Here is a 13,160-nt window from a genome sequence, read left to right as displayed (position 1 = left end):
TTCTCCCTCCTGCAAATGTAAATGCATTTGTACATTTAATCACCATCATTGTCCACTCTAGGCACTCCTAAATTATACTGTCTCAGCCTTTATCCTCTATCTTTCCTTCTAGTTTCATGGGTGCCCCCGGCCTTTCTCCCTTACTCAATCATACTCACATTCAGCTTCAGTGTACTTATATCATTGTGCTACAATCAGGTAGTATTGTGCTATTCATTTTTGAGTATTTACAATTAGTCCTGTTACACATTCTGTATTCCTTTAGCACCAATTGCTCAATCTCTACCCTATTTCTATCTCCTGATAACCTGTGTTCTTAACTTCAATTCTTCAAGTTCACTCATTAATGTTAGTTCATATTAGTGAGATCACACAGCATTTGTCCTTTTATTTCTGGCTAATTTTGCTCAGCATAATATCTTCAAGTTTCATCCACGTTGTTACATGCTTCATGATTTTATTCTGTCTTACAGCTGTGTAATAGTCCATCGTATGTATATTCCACAGCTTGGTTAGCCACTCATCTGCTGATGGACATTTGGGCTGTTTCCACCTCTTGGCTATCATAAATAACGCTGCTATAAACATTGATGTACAAATGTCCGTTTGTGTCCTTGCCCTCATGTCCTCTGAACAGATATCTAGCAATGGGATTGCTGGATCATATGGGAATTCTATACTTAGCTTTCTGAGGAATGGCCACACTGCCTTCCAGAGCAGTTGTACCATTTTACATTCCCACCAGGTGCCTCTTTCTCCACATCCTTTCCAGCACTTGTTGTTTTCTGTTTGTTTGTTTGTTTTATAATGGTCATTCTAGTGGTGTCAGATGATATCTCATCGTGGTTTTGATTTGCATTTTGCTAATAGCCAGTGGAGTTGAGCATCTTTTCATGTGCCTTTAGCCATTTGTATTTCATCTTCTGAGAATTGTTTGTTCATGCCTTTTGTCCATTGTTTAATTGGGTGTTTATCTTTTTATTGTTGAGTTGATGAATCTCTTTATACATTCTGGATACTAAACCCTTATCTGATATGTGCTTTCCAATTACTATCTTCCATTGTGTAGGCTGCCTTTTTGTTTTCTTGACAACATTCTTTGATGCACAAAAGTGTTTAATTTTGGTGAGTTTCCATTTATCTATTTCTTTTTCCAAAGCTCATGCTTTGGGTGTAAGGTCTAGGAAACCATCTTCTATTATGAGATTTATAGGATACTTCCCTACATTTTTATCTAAAAGTTTTATGATCTTAGCTCTAATGTTTGGGTCTTTCATCCGTTTTTGAGTTAATTTTTGTGTGAGATATGGATCCTCTTTCATTCTTTTACATATGGATATCCAGTTCTCCAAGCACCATTTATTGAAGAGGCTCCTCTGTTCCAGGTGGGTTGGCTTGACCCCTTATCAAAGATCAGTTGTCCATAGATGAGAGGGTCTATTTCTGAACACTCTATTCAATTCCATTGGTCAGTATATCTATCTTTATGCCAGTACTATGCTGTTTTGACCACTGTAGCTTCATAATATGCTTTAGTATCAGGTAGTGTGAGACCTTCCACCTCATTTTTTCTTCCTTAAGACATTTTTAGCTATCTGGGGCATTCTTTCCTTCCAAATAAATTTCTGCAAAGTAAGTTTTGGGGATTTTTATTGGTATTCCATTGACTCTACAAATTAATTAGGGTAGAATTGACATCTTAAGTATATTTAGTCTTCTAATCCATGAACACGGTATGCCCTTCCATTTATTTAGATCTTCCATGATTTCTTTTAGCAATTTCTTGTAGTTTTCTGTGTATAGGTCTTTTGTATCCTTAGTTAAATTTATTCCTTAATATTTTATTCTTTTGGTTGCTATTGTAAATGGGCTTTTTTTCTTGATTTCCTCATCAGATTGCCCATTACTAGTATATAGAAACAATATTGATTTGGGGGTGTGGCTCTTGTACCCTGCCACTTTGTTGTACTGATTTATTAGCTCTAGTAGCTTTGCTGTAGATTTTTTGGGGATTTTCGACATATAGTATCATGTCATCTGCAAACAGTGAGAATTTTACTTCTTCTTTTCCAATTTGGATGCCTTTTATTTCTTTTTCTTGCCTAATTGCTCTGGCTAGAACTTCCAGCACAATGTTGAATAACAATGACAACAGTAGGCAGCCTTGTTTGTTCCTGATCTTAGTGGGGAAGCTTTAAGTCCCCACTAAGGGGACTTAAAGGATTGAGGATGATGTTAGCTATGGGTTTTTCATAGTTCCTGTGCCAGTGTGAAAGGATGTACATACCCTAGAAACGCCATTTTTTGTTGTTGTTGTTTGTTTTTTAAATTTATTTATTAATTAAAAAAATAAAGAAGCAAAATAAAACAACATACATAATCAGTAATTCACAATATCATCACTTAGTTGCATATTCATCATTTCTTAGAACATTTGCATTAATTCAGAAAAAGAAATAAAAAGACAACATAAAAAGAAATAAAATGAACACAGAAAAGAAAAAAAAGATTATACCTACCATACCCCTTACCCCTTGCTTTCATTGATCACTAGCATTTAAACTAAATTTATTTTAGCATTTGTTCCCCCTATTATTTATTTTTATTCCATATGTTCTATTCCTTTGTTGACAAGGTAGATAAAAGGAGCATCAGACACAAGGTTTTCACAATCACACAGTCACACTGTGACAGCTGTATCATTATTCAACCATCCTCAAGAAACATGACTACTGGAATACAGCTCTACATTTTCAGGTAGTTCCCTCCAGCCTCTCCATTACATCTTGAATAACAAGATGATACCTACTTGATGCATAAGAATAACCTCCAGGATAACCTCTCGACTCTGTTTGGAATCTCTCAGCCACTGACACTTTGTCTCATTTCCCTCTTCCCCCTTTTGGTCAAGAAGGTTTTCTCAATCCCTTGATGCTAAGTCTCAGCTCATTCTAGGGTTTTTCTCAATCCCTTGATGCTGAGTCTCCGTTCATTCCAAGATCTCTGTCCCACGTTGCCGGGAAGGTCCACACCCCTGGGAGTCATGTCCCACGTAGAGAGGGGTAGAGTGGTGAGACTGCTCGTTGTGTTGGCTGGAGAGAGGGAAGAAAAGCCATGTTTTAATCCTAATCCCATTTTGTAAAGGCAGCCATTTCTTCTAATCCCTCTTCAGTACTATCTGAAACTTTAATTAGACTATCTCCCTGGAGATGTGACTCAATCAAGAGTGGCTGTTAAGGGCCACAGTGGCTCAGCAGGCAAGGACGCTTGCCTGCCATGCCAGAGGGCCTGGGTTCGATTCCCGGTGCCTGCCCATGTGGGAAAAAAAAAAAAAAAAGAGTGGTTGTTAAACTGGATTAGGTGGAGACGTGTCTCAAACTATTCCAGGTGGGTCTTGATTACTTTACTGGAATCCTATAAAAGAGGAAACATTTTGGAGAAAGCGGGAGATTCGGAGAGAGCAGAGAACAACAAAAGAGCCACAAGAAAGCCACAACAGAGAGTATCACAGAACCACGAAGCAGAGAGTCCACAAGCCACGACTTCTGGAGATGAAGAAGGAAAACACCTCCCAGGGAGCTGGACAGGAAACAAGTAGATGATGCCATTCATGTTCACCATGTGCCTTTCCAGATGAGAGAGAAACCCTGAACTTCATCGGCCTTCTTGAATCAAGGTATCTTTCCTTGGATGCCTTAGATCGGACATTTCCATAGACTTGCTTTCACTGGGACATTTCCATGACCTAAAAACTGTTAATTTGCAACTTATTAAATTCCTCCTTTTTAAAAGCCATTCCATTTCTGGTATATCACATTCTGGCATCTAGCAAACTAGAACAGTTCCCTTTATCAAGTTGAGGATATTTCTTTCTATTCCTATCCTTTAAAATGTTTTCACCAAGAAAGGATGGCGAATTTTGTCAAATGCCTTTTCTGCATCAATCAAGATGATCATGTGGTTTTTCTGCTTTGACGTGTTGATATGGCGTATTATATTAATTGATTTTCTTATGTTGAACTGTCCTTGCATACCTGGAATAAATTCTACTTGGTCATGGTGTATGTTCTAGTTTGCTAGCTGCCAGAATGCAACACATCACAGACGGATTGGCTTTTAATAAAAGGGATTTATTTCATTAGTTCTTCAGAGGAAAGGAAGCTAACTTTCAACCGAGGTTCTTTCTTAAGTGGGAAGGCACAGGACAATCTCTGCTGGCCTTCTCTCCAGGCCTCTGGGTTCCAACAACATTCCCCGGGGTGATTTCTTTCTGCATCTCCAAAGGCCTGTGCTGAGCTGCGAGTGCATAGATGAGGTATGCTGAGCTGCTTTGGCTGTGCTACATTGAGCTCCCTCATTTAAGCATCAGCCAATTAAGTCAAACATCATTCATTGCAGCAGGCATGCCTCCTAGATGACTGCAGATGTAATCAGCAACAGATGAGGTTCATGTACCATTGGCTCATGTCCACAGCAAAGGAACTAGGCAGTTCACCTAGTCAAGTTGATACCTGAACCTAACTACCACACATGGTGTACAATCAATGGCCCACAATATCATCACATAGCTGTGTATTCATCACCCTGATCTTTTAGAAATTTTACATCACTCCAGAAAAAGAAATAAAAAAAAAAAATTCATACATACCATACGCTTTACCCCTCCCTCTCATTGACCACTAGTATTTCTATCTACCCAGTTTATTTCAACCTTTATCCCCCCTATTATTTGTTTATTTTTTATTCATATTTTATTCATATTTTTTTTTGTCCATACCCAAGGAGCATCAGACACAAGTTTTTCACAATCACACAGTCACATTATAAAAGCTGTATCATTATACAATCATCTTCAAGCAACAAAGCTACTGGAACACAGCTTATTTCAGGTACTTCCCTCTAGTCACTCCAATACACCATAAACTAAAAAGGGATAGCTACATCATGTGTAAGAATAACCTTCAAGATAATCTCTCAAGTTGGTTTGAAATCTCTCAGCCACTGACCCTTTATTTTTTCTCATTTCTCTCTTCCGCTTTTTGGTCAAGAAGATTTCCTCAATCCCAGGATGCCAGATCCTGGCTCATCCTGGGATTTCTGCCCCACACCGCAGGGAAATTTACACCCCTGGAAGTCATCTCCTTCGTAGGAGGGGAGGGCAGTAAGTTCACTTGCCCAATAGGCTGAGAGAGAGAGGCCACATCTGAGCAACAAAAGAGGTTCTCTGAGGGTGACTGAGGCCTAATTTTAAGTAAGCTTAGCCTATCCTTTGTAGGATTAAGTTTCACAGGGGCAAACTCCAAGATCAAAGGCTCGGGCTATTGATTTCAAAAATATCTCCACTGCTTGCAAGAATATCAGAAATTCTCCAAATGGGGAAGTTGAATATTTGCTCCTTTCTCTCCAGTGCCCCAAGGGAAACTTGCAAATACTTCTTTATTGACTGCCCAAATTACTCTGGGATATATCAGGGCATCATACTAGCCTGGACAAACCAACAAAGTCTCCACACCCTATTCAACATTTTCTGGGAGCTTCTTGATGACTGATTCAATCTCTTTACTTGTGATTTGTTTGTTGAGGTTGTCTATTTATTCTCGAGTCATTTAGGTTGTCCATGCCTTTCTAGGAAGTTGTCCATTTCATCTACATTGTCTAGTTCTATTAGCTTATGGTTGCTCATTGTATCTTCTTGTTCCCTCCTTTATTTCTGTGGGGTAAATGGTTATGGCTCCTCTTCCATTTCTGATTTTATTTATTTGCATCCTCTCTCTCTCTCTCTCTTTTTTTTTTGTTCCAACCTAGCTAAGGGTCCATTGACTTTACTGATTTTTCTCAAAGAACCAACTTCTAGTTTTGTTGATTTTCTCGATTGTTCTCGTGTTCTCAATTTTATTTCTGCTCTAATCTTTGTTATTTATGTCCTTTCGTTTGCTTTCGGGTTAGTTTGCTGTCCTTTCTCCAGCTCTTCCAAGTAAACAATTAATCCCTTGATGTTTGCTCTTTCTTCTTTTTTTGTGGGGGGGGGGGGGGAGGAGAGTGGTGCATGGTCCCAGAATCGAACCCAGATCTCCTGCATGGAAGGAGACGAACCACTCTTTCTTCTTTTTTAATATAGGCATTTAAGGCAATAAATTTCCCTCTTAGCACTGCCTTTGCTGCAATAAATTGATTTTTAAAGAACAATTGCCATGCATGATAATTTGAAACTGATCATTTGAACATGGTTAGGTGATGCCCAACTTTACTTTTTAAGATCAGTGCAATTAATGTCACCTACATATTACTTCACTGAGAGCAACTTGAGGTTTTAGTTTTATACCTACACATAGAAGACACCCAAGAAATTCTTATTGAAAGAAAGAATGGATGAATAACCTACCTTTCTGATGTAAACAAGAAAAATTAGAACACTAATGTAATAACAGTGTTGAAACTTAGTATTACTTAGTTAAAGAGAAGTTAAGTCTTTTTACCTTGAGTAAAGAAAAGCTTGTTAAAAAAATAAGGTACAACTCCAAGAATATAGGTCATGTGATTTGACTCAGCTCTTAATACTTTGTTAACTTTTAGAATTCTGACTACATCTTCTATCTAGTAGGATTTTGCAGCTGATAATTTGGTTTAAGTGAAAAGGGGTTTCTGCGCATCTCTGCTAGTTTTGCATTTGGCCCTCCCCTCTGAGCATTCCCCAAATTATGTTAACTTGTCCTAGGCTAGGATCTCCAGAGTGTCTGGGCAAAGCCAAATATAATGAGAAGGTGACCTCATGGGCCTAGTATGCCGTGTCCCTATTCCTGGGCTCTGGGATCATCCTTGGCTTGTTGACAATAGAGCTACACTGCTGAGTCATGTGTAACCCAAACTCTCATCTGCAGTCCCGCCTGCTTCTTGCCAGGAGCCCAGAACATACAGACAAGGGGCAACAGCACTGGGAGGGCACTGGAAGGAAGGGGGAGAGGTGGGTAAGAGTGGTGTTTTGGGAAATAGAAACTTAGGAAGGAAAAAAAAAATGAGCTTAAACAATAATTAGTGAGTCCAAGGAAATTAAGAAAGTTATTTGGCCCACAGCTAGATTTTATTATCTAATGCGTTAATGAGTAAGCAGGTTGGGTTCTCTGGGAAGCAGATTCTGAGACAAAGTGTAGCATACAGGATGTCTATTAGGGAGTACCCTGGTTGAAAGGATGCGAAGGAAGGGGAAGGAAGCAGGACTAGGCAAAAGGAGAAATCAAGCAGTGATGAAGGCCCAGTGACTGCCCAAGGTGACTCCCCAGGGACCTCTGGAGCTAACAAGGACCATCATGGTTCTTCCCTGTTGAGCCAAGACAGCCAGGTCTTTATATGTCTTTCTTTTTCATGTGGGAACCATAGGGTCTACAGACTCTGTCAGGCCTTGGCCAGAACTCCATTTTTTTACCCAGCCTTCATATGCCCCCCTCTAGCAAGGCCCTGATGATACTTCAGGTGTCTGGGTATCAACGTCAACTCAGACCCAATATTCAACAGTCCTCAAAATATCTGAGTATTTCCCTTTCCCCACTACAACTCGCCATAGGGTCACAGGATCATTTATAATGGGGATCCAGCCTTCTTTTCATCAGTTGGTTCTGGATCTGAAATCTAGTTCAGGTTTGAAAACTGGGCAAGGGGTCATCACTTTGCATTGGGGTAACTTCCTCAGCTGCATGATCATGCATCCCTGATTTCTTCAGAGAATGCACACAGAGTTTCTACCTTGGTCTCAGGGAAGCCACAGTCTTACACACCCTTCTCATCACATAGCCAAAACCAGCCTGCATGACCAGGCTTAGCAATGGAGACTAAGATAAAAATAACAGAAACCAGGTGCAAACCATCAATCTGTACATTTTCAATAAACAGTAGTGACAGACAGTTCAGCCTGCCCCCTCATATTTTTTGGACCCAGCACAGAACTACATAAATCACCAGCTTGTAAACTCCATTCAGGATCGGTCAGAGGTCCTCTGGAGATAAGCACAGGATTGCAGCAAGGCAGGCGAGATGAACCCTTCACCTAGATGGATAGTTAAGGGTCCACCTGGCCGCACTGTTTTGCAATTTCATCCTTCCCACTGCTATCAGTAATCCAATTCCACAGGAACCTCAGTCTTGACCCACAGAGGACAGCTACCTCTGAACATTTTATTGGTGATCTTATCAACATTATATTGATCTCGTATCAACATTTTATTGCTGCTCTTATCAGCAGTCCTGTGACCTACGCAAGTTGTCCTCTGTGCTTCTTGTGGGAAATAACCACCCTGTGCATTCCCTGGGCCTCCAGAGCACATCACTCCAGCAGGCCCACTTAAATACTCGACCTTTTAATGCCTTTCCCCACTGTCCACCATGGCAATTCTGGCATTTCTATACTTCTTAATTGGGCCTTTGGGTTTTTTTCATGCTCCTAGAAGTGAATTCATACCATCTCTAGGAGTCTCTGCGAGGGTGTTAACATCTGCATTATGGGAGAGAATATTCCCAAATCAATTAACTCTCTCTTATCCAACCTGATGTCCCAGTTCTCTGATCAAGCGCCCTCAGGATGCTGTCTCACTCTTATGCTCCAGGCTCCCGCGAGAACATGTGGACTAGGTCTGGCAGTTCCTTTGGGGTATAGGTCCTCTCTCCCCTATTACCCCTGTCATGTTCCTGACTGAGCTACACTGTGACTTAACCCTAGTTTACATTTAGTAGCTGGCAGGGAGGGGAGAAATCCCAAAGGGGGTTCATGTTGACTTGTGAGGAGAGGGTTTCGCATTTTTCTTTAAGCAAGGGATTGGGCCACTTCTGCAGGCTCAGAGGTTTCAAGGGAAAATGGGCATCCTAGATTTTCAGGAGTATCAACTCAGATGCCCCTATTTCTTATGTCAGGGTCCATTTTTTCTCAGCCAGGCTTTGTCATAGCCCACCTTCCTTGGTTGGGAGTTTAAACTTCTTTGGAGCTTGGTTATCCCACTAAACTTAGAGGTAATCACTTAATTATGTTGTCCTTAGAAACTATTTCTCCCATATTTCTCAAACAGCTGATGAACCCACCAGCTAGTGCACTCTCTTCCACCAGCATATGATCCCATGTCCCATCTTAACAACTGGACTGGCACTTTGTTCCTGGGCCTCCACCTACCACCAGTGATGGGGTTTTCACAGACAGCCAGGTGGCAAGTGGACCAGCTCCAAAACCCTATCTTATTATTTTGCTTTTCTTGGGCCTGATGCCAAAGGACCCATGTTGCAGTCTCCGAGCAGCAGAGTCTGGGACCCAGAATGTTCATTAGAACATGCCCTTGCAATGAACACCTGAGGAAGGGAGGGGAGGGAAGCAGGACTGATCAGAGGGAGAAGTTGAGATGTGATGCTGCCCAAGGACAGCCTGGCCAGCCCCAAGGGGAGACCCGGAGTTGAAACAGCCCATCATACTTGCCTTGTATGTAGTCAAGGTGACTGGGCCTTTGTATGCCTCCCTCGATCAGCCACTGGCTGTGGGTCTCCCTCAAGTGACTGACTCCCTTGCAGGAAAGGCTGGCTGTGTTAGTTTACAAGCTGCTGGAATGCAATACACCAGAAATGGAATGGCTTTTTACAAGAGGAATTTGTTAAGTTGCAAATTTACAGTTCTAAGGCTGTGAAAATGTTCAAATTAAAACACCAACAAGAGGTTACCTTCATTCAAAAAAGGCCAATAAAGTTTGGAGTTTCTCTCTCAGCTAGGAGGGCACATGGCGATGTCTGGTAGCTTTCTCTTCTGGCTTCTTGTTTCATGAATCTCCCCTGGGGATATTTTCCTTCTTCATCTCCAAAGGTCTCTGGCTGTGTTGGCTCTGCTCGCTTTCAAGCTTTTCCCAAAATAGTTCCCTCTTAAAGGGCTCCACTAGCAACCACACCTTGAATAGGTGGAGACACATCTCCGTGGAAGCCATCTAATCAAAAGTTACCACCCACAATTGGTTGGCTCACATTTCCATGGAAACATTCAAAAAGGTCCCACCCAGCAACACTGAATGAGGGTTAAATGACATGGCTTTTCTGGGGTATTTAATGGCTTCAAAGTGGCACACTGACCCTGGAGGTACTGACAGCTGAAGGCTCTTTGCCAACAGCACTCTCAGTAGCTATGACAAGCCCTTCCTTGATGGGAGATCTGAGTAGCAAGTCTCTGTGTCCATCAGATACTATATCACAAAATATCTGAATTTAAATATTTTGATATCTGTACATATTAATTTTCTTTGTATTCCTAGATATTTTACGCACTGAATAATATTCTTTAAGAAGGGCCTTCATCACATTGCCAAAGGGTTCCCTGGCATGGGAAAGGTTAAAACACTCTGATATGCAGGGATATGATGGGGCCTTCGCTCTCAGGAAGCTAATTTGAAATCTGCTTTTATCTTTCTCTTTTAGTTACTCACCACCCACCTCAGGACCTTCCAGCATGTTCACATGTATCAAAATTTCATGATAGACAAATTCAGTATCTTTTTGCTTTTTACCTCCATTGTAAATCAAAACGCATATGACAGAGACTGTTAAGTTTTTACCAAATCCTTTCTCCTCCTCTTCCTGGGCACAATTAGAGGTAGCCATGTGACCAAGTTCTAACAGTGGGATGTGCTCAGAGGCCACTTCCAGCCTCTACAAGAGTCAGTGTACTTCTTCCACATCCTCCCTCTACTTCTGCCAGCTGGACCCTGTACGTGGTGACCCAAGCAAACAGCATGGCCTCATGAGTGATGGAGCCGCAAGATGGAAGGAGCCTGGGTCCCTGAACCTCATGTGAAGGAGGCTTCCCCCAAGCTGGAACTCCCACACCACACTACTATGTGAGTGAGGAAAAAAAAAGTACACTGTGTTTGAGTCATTACATTTTGGGATCTGTTGGAAGCATTCAGCTTACCTTGATTAATACAGTATGTCAAAAGATTTGGTGGCAGAGTTCCCAAATTCTACAAGTTTCTGGATCTCAGTTCTAACCCCACCTAGGACACTATTACATACAAAAATTGAAGCCTGATGAAGGTAATGAATTTGCTCAAAGTCACACAAGATGGCTAAGGTTAGAACGCAATGCTCCTGATAGCAATTAAATTCTCTTTTCCCTATGCCATTTTGCCTTCTATGGTCAATATGTTAAGAGCATGACAGGCTGTACATGGCCATGAGCTTTCTCTTTCATCAAAGGGGAAAGGGGAGGAAGAGAGGGACAGGATGCATTTTCTTGGCCTGACTTACTGAGCCATTAGCTACCTACAATGATTAAATTATCCGGAATGAACATGCAACTCCACATTAAATATAGTTGGATGACAGATCTGCTTAAGATTGTTGCTGTATTCATTACCTCAACTTAATGTAGGCAAATGTGATTGTTCTAGTTGCCGGAATACAATATACCAGGGACGGAATGGTTTTTAAAAGGGGAATTTAATAAGTTGCTAGTTTACAGTTCTAAGGCCGAGAAAAAGTCCCAATTAAAGCAAATCTATAGAAATGTTCAATCTAAGGCATCCAGGGAAAGTTATCTTGGTTCAAGAAGGTCAATGAAGTTGAGGGTTTCTCTCTCAAGTGAGAAGGCACATGGCGAATACAGTCACAGTTTCTCTCTCTGCTGTTAGGGCACATAGTGAGCAAGGCGTCATCTGCTAGCTTTCTCTCCTGCTTCCTGTTTCATGAAGCTCCCTGGGAGGCGTTTTCCTTCGTCATCTCCAAAGGTCGCTGGCTTGTGGGCTCCCTGCTTCTCATGTTTATGTCATTCTTCTCTGCTCTCTCTGAATCTCTCATTCTCCAAAATGTTTCCTCTTTTATAGGACTCCAGTAAACCAATTAAGACCCACCCAAATGGGTGTAGACACATCTTCCCTAATCCAGTTTACCAACCACTCTTGATTGGGTTACATCTCCAGGGAGATGATCTAATTACATACAGTATTGAATATGGATTGTTCTGCCTTTACGAAATGGGATTTTGATTAAAACTTGACTTTTCAAGTGTACATGCATCCTTTCAAACCAGCACAGTAATCATTCAGTGTTAGGGGACTACAGTGTCACCAGGTCCCTGCCAATTATCAATTACACTGTATTTTAGAGGAAAGAAGATGAAAACTGAATGGAGAGGTATGTTATTTGGCTGCTAGTTATTTTACATATAGAAATGAAATGCTGTGTAGCAAAAGCATTGATAATGAAGATGATGTTGAAATAAAAACTACTAATTTTCATTTAACGAATGCTCATAATTTACTGGGTACTGTGCAAGACTTTACATGTACCATATATATTATCTCATTTAATCCCTAAATCTGTCAATTTTGCTTCAATAACAAATAAACCTAAAATCTCTGTGGCTTATATAACAAATGTTTATTTCTGGTTCCTATTCTATGTACCTCCTCACAGTTTTTTATTCTGGGCCTAGACTGAAGGAACAGCCCTATTGGGACATGCCATTCTTGCGGCAGAGGGGAAGAGTAAAAGAGCTGGTGAAAACTTGCAATGACTAGTAAAAGCTTCTGCTCTGGTGTGTGCATTCCATCCACCAGTTAAGTTGCCAATGACCATCACAAGGCCAAGTCGAATATCAAGAGGAGAACAGAGAGCCAGGACTCCGCAAACCACATGGTAGCAAGAGAGGACATATAATCCTTATGCAGGAAATGGGGAAAGGAAACTATTGGGTACATAATAAAATCTTGATCCTGCGAGACAGACATTAAACTTTGCCCATTTTCAGAGAGAAAATGAGTAACTCTGTTAAGCTTCTTCCAGAGGTTGGAAATATCCCTTTCAGTTAGCGTGATTAGGGAAGCCTTTGTTAAAATACTGGCGAGTGGAGAAAGAGGAAGGACTTTTTACACAAAAGAAAGCAGCAGGAAACAGACATGAGGAAGAGTTCCAGTCAAATAAGCTGTTTGACCACAGGGTAGAAGAGAGATAAAACTGGAGAGGGCATGTGCCAGTTTGAAAGGATGTATCTACCCTAGAAAAGCCATGTTTTAATCCTAATTCCATTTTGTAAAGGCAGCAGTTTCTTTTAATCCCTATTCAGTACTGTATGGTTGAAACTTTAATTAGATCATCTCCCTGGAGATGTGACACAATCAAGAGTGGTTGTTAAACTGGATTAGGTGGAGATG

Source organism: Tamandua tetradactyla, chromosome 6 (assembly GCF_023851605.1).
Source record: "Tamandua tetradactyla isolate mTamTet1 chromosome 6, mTamTet1.pri, whole genome shotgun sequence".
In the NCBI taxonomy this organism is placed as follows: Eukaryota; Metazoa; Chordata; class Mammalia; order Pilosa; family Myrmecophagidae; genus Tamandua; species Tamandua tetradactyla.
The sequence above is the reverse complement of the archived record's forward strand: the minus strand, read 5'-3'. Positions refer to the sequence as shown.